Below are 4,164 nucleotides of genomic sequence, written 5' to 3' on the forward strand. Positions count from 1 at the left end.
GTGGCAGTGGAGGGTGGCACATGGCTGCATGTGAAGCAGCAGCAGTGTGGGGCAGTGGCGCCCGCCGTGTCAAAGCTTTTCCCTTGCCCTGCTCCTGGGCGATGGCGGCAGCAGCACGGGGTGGTGGGTGGCGGTGCTCCATCCCTGCCCACCTCCACCACCCCACCATTTTTGATGGGCAATTTGCTAGTCCAAGAATAAAAGCCATGTTTCCCAGCGCCAGCCATGTTTTCCATGGGTCTGTATCTGATTATCTTAAACCTACATCATATCTGGATTGGGAAAACTCTATGTCCCTGGCATGCTTCAGAGTTAAGTGGAAGTCACATACAGCACATTTACCCAACTGTAAACTTTTTAATCTTGAGAAGCATAAATACAAAAGTTATAAGAAACACATACCCACCAGGAAAGTTTAAGCAATAGGTGAGAGCAAAGATCACTGAGCTAGAGAAGGCTGGTACACACTGGGCAGCTGGGACAATGGAGGAGGTGCAAGCCAGCTGGTTTGGAGGAGAAGCACCAAAGGGAGCTGTGCCACGCAGGACCCAGGGGACCAGAAATGCCACAGGTGCCCTATGCTCCTCTTTAGTTTCTGTTCTTTTCTTCCTGGTGCCTTGTCAGTGGGCCAGTACCTCAGCAAACACTCACTCAGTGGATGAGAGCTGTGTATACTGGCACTGGAGATGTCTGGACTTGCTTAATTTGGAAAGTGAAATTTTAATTCTGTCCCCTTTCATTCTGTCACAGAATTACTTCTGTATAGAAGGTGGGAATAGGGAAGGAAATGAAAGGGAAGAGGCTCTTTCAGGTCTTGCTGGTAACTACTTCCTCCCTTGCTGCCTGACAGCAATGCCTTGGTCTCACTTAGATTGCAGTGGAGTAGCAGCAACAGTTGAGCACTGCAGGTTGGCAGAAGCAAGTCAGAGAAAAGAGAAAGGGAGAATGATAGAAACGAGTATCTGGAAAGGTAGAGATGTACCTTCCAGACTACCTAGATCAGTTTTTTCCCCAGAGCAGTTAGGGCAGAAGAATTCATGTTGAACATTATTAAGAGGAAGGACATAAAAATAGGAGAAGTGATCAGGAAGATGAGGGGGGGAGGGGGATCCTCTGGGGAAAGTGCCTCACTCTATGTGTGTGTGGCAAGAAGTGTGTGTTTGCAGGGGGATGTAGGGAGATACTGAGTCGTCTGATCGATCTGGTGTTCAGAAGATAAATTTTGGAGTGAATAACTGGCCAACCAGGTTGGTTGTTATTTTGCACCGTGAGTTCAGCAAAGCTGGGAAGGGCACTGGTCAGCGCAGCCACCAAAGCAGAAGCATAGTACACCAGCGTCCATGTCAGGGCCCTGAATGCATGAACTAATGTGCCTCCTTCTGCTGATGGGATGATTTTTGAAGTGTAAGCATCTATAGCAAGGACTCTACCAGCACATCATATTACTGTATGCAAATTTCATAGATTCATAGATTTCATAGACATTAGGGCTGCAAGGGACCTTGGAAGATCATCCAGTCGAGACCCCTGTCTCAGGGGCAGGAAGTCAGGTCAAATGATCCCAGCAAGATAGGCATCCAAATGTTTCTTAAAAGAGTCCAGAGTAGGGGCTTGCACCACTTCTGGAGGCAGTCTATTCCAGGCCTTGGGGGCTCGGGCAATAAAGAAATTTTTCCTTATGTCCAGCCTGAAACGGTCTTGGAGGAGTTTGTGACTGCTTGACCTTGTCATCCCGTGGGACGCTCTGGTGAACAGGCGCTCCCTCAGATCCTGATGTACACCTTTTATATACTTATAGGGAGCCACTAAGTCACTCCCACCTGATTGAGGTAGGGGAGCAGACCCTGGTGTCCTGCCTAGAGCCAGGGCAGGTTATGTGAGGGAATTACATTAGTTAGGCTGAAACACAAAATAGGAGGCCAGAGTATGCAGGCCCAGCATGGCTGACTCCACAAAGGAATCCATCACACTGCGTACCTCTTTTGTAGGGACCCCAAGTCAACTGCTCAATGACACACCTGTATTAGGCACTACGAGAAGCTGGTGAAATGCCCTGGGTCAGAGGTAACAGCACCCTCTTCTCCCATGCCACCTGCTTCCTCTGTGGAACCTGCTCGTGGCTCTCACCCTCAACCACTGCCATGACCTGCGAGTTTGGGTTAGTTGTGCTTGGGCTCTAAGGAGGTCACAGCACTTGGTTGGCAAGGATGCACTCCTTGGAGGCCTAAGGGCCTTTCATGAAAAGGCAGTGGAAAAATACAGCAAGCACCTCCTCTCCTCATTTCTTCTCTTCCAGACCTGGGTCACCTGTATGCATAAACATTTCATTTGTACTGAAATATTTATCCAGTTTCTTTAAAGGAACTTTTCTTCCTTGAGCAGAAGGCCTCAGATATTCTCCCCAGGCAGCTTCTCCAGGGCTGCCTGGCACCAGAGAGAAACCTGGAAAAGTACCTAACAATTTAGGTGTGCCCTGAGCACAAAGTCTCCTTAGCCACCTCCCTGAGCATTTTGTTTATATGCTCAGTCACACCCACAAAACAAGAATTAAGTGTGCACATCTCTAGGCACAGAGAGGCCACCTAGGCACATAATGAGCCTCAAAAATTCCAACCAGGGTGTCTATACAGAGGTGGAACAAAATGTGTCTCTCTGTGTGTAAACTTTTTAGGATTTTAAATTCCTAGTGACCAAACTACTAGCATCCCCCCAAAACATGGTGTACAAAAGCTGCATTACTGTAGGGTTATATTCTGGCAAGCCGCCATTCAATGCACACAGATTATTCCTACCAGAAACATACATAATCTGCATAATGTGTACCTTGTGTGTACAGATCGCTGTCAGTAAGGAGAGATATTTTGATCCTTTGACCTACTGGACCACCTCCAATTTCATGAGAGACTGATAGGAAATCCTCTCACTTGCTTTCTCTTGGCTGTGCATAAGGTTCTAGTAGGTGTTCAGTGCAGTAACCCATTTTTATATTTTTCACGCATGTGTGAAACCAGTGTATGTTGGCAAAGCCACTCAGGACTGAAAACTAAATGCAGAAATTGCCCTTCAAAGCGTGGAAAAATAAAAAAAAAATCTAATACATGAGAATATGGACAGTAAGAAAATTTGGTGAGTTTATCTTGAGAAAGAAGAGGACTGGTAGGTCAGGCAGATAGAATACCAAACCAATGCATCTTGAAAAATGTTCACTACAATACCTAGAGAAAATGGATGGCAAGGGAGATAAGTCCAGCTCCTTACTATTGTATTAATCCTTCTGTGAAGGACAGACTGGCTCATTTTTGCTGCTAAGGCATGTCTTACCAACCAGTGCATGCCATATTATTATTGCATGCATTATCTGATTGTCTAGGAGTCCTAGTTACAGACCTTGACCACACTGGCTGCCTATATATGTGGTCAGAGGTGGAAGGAGTGTGTGGGGGGGTGGTGTTTAAATTAGAGTGGTTCCCAGACAGCCGCTCTAATTAAAATGTTTCACTGTCACATGTCTTAAGCCCCACCACGTTTCACAGTGGCCGCAGGGGTGCTTTAACTAAAGCTCATTTGACAAGGTTTAGTTAAAGCATCCTTGAGGCCATTTTGAAATGCAGGGACTTAATACACATGATGGTTAGGCGGCACTGGAGCATTCTAATTAGAACACAAATAAGCACATCTATAGGCAGCCTTTGTGCCAAGTGTTCTATCTCTAGGAGTACTTATGATAAAAGGCTCATTTCTGTTAAACTGGATTCTTTCATATGTACCTCATTCTTAGTATTAGCACTCTCAGTAATGTTACAAAAAAAACCCATAGCTTGCAGTCCTTGCTTAAAGGGAACACACATGAGTCAGCCCAGTTTTAAAACTGTGTACTTAATATTAGGCATCTAAATAGGGCTTTGTACATCATGATGGACATTTGATCATTTTAATTCCTTTTTCTTAGAGGGGTCTAATAAAAGCCGTGAGCCAGGATTAGTGTGCAGCAGCTGAAATGAAAACCACTCTGAGTAATGTTCAGTATTATCAGCACCAACAATATTCCAAATATCAATCAGAAGCTGTAAAGTCCCTTAATTGTCATGGTCTTCTGAACTCACTTTCTTCCCATAGATCAAGAACAAATCTCCTTGTCTGAAGACATGGCTTAAACCTACTGGT

Source organism: Alligator sinensis, unplaced genomic scaffold, assembly GCF_000455745.1.
Source record: "Alligator sinensis unplaced genomic scaffold, ASM45574v1 scaffold222_1, whole genome shotgun sequence".
NCBI classification, from domain to species: Eukaryota; Metazoa; Chordata; order Crocodylia; family Alligatoridae; genus Alligator; species Alligator sinensis.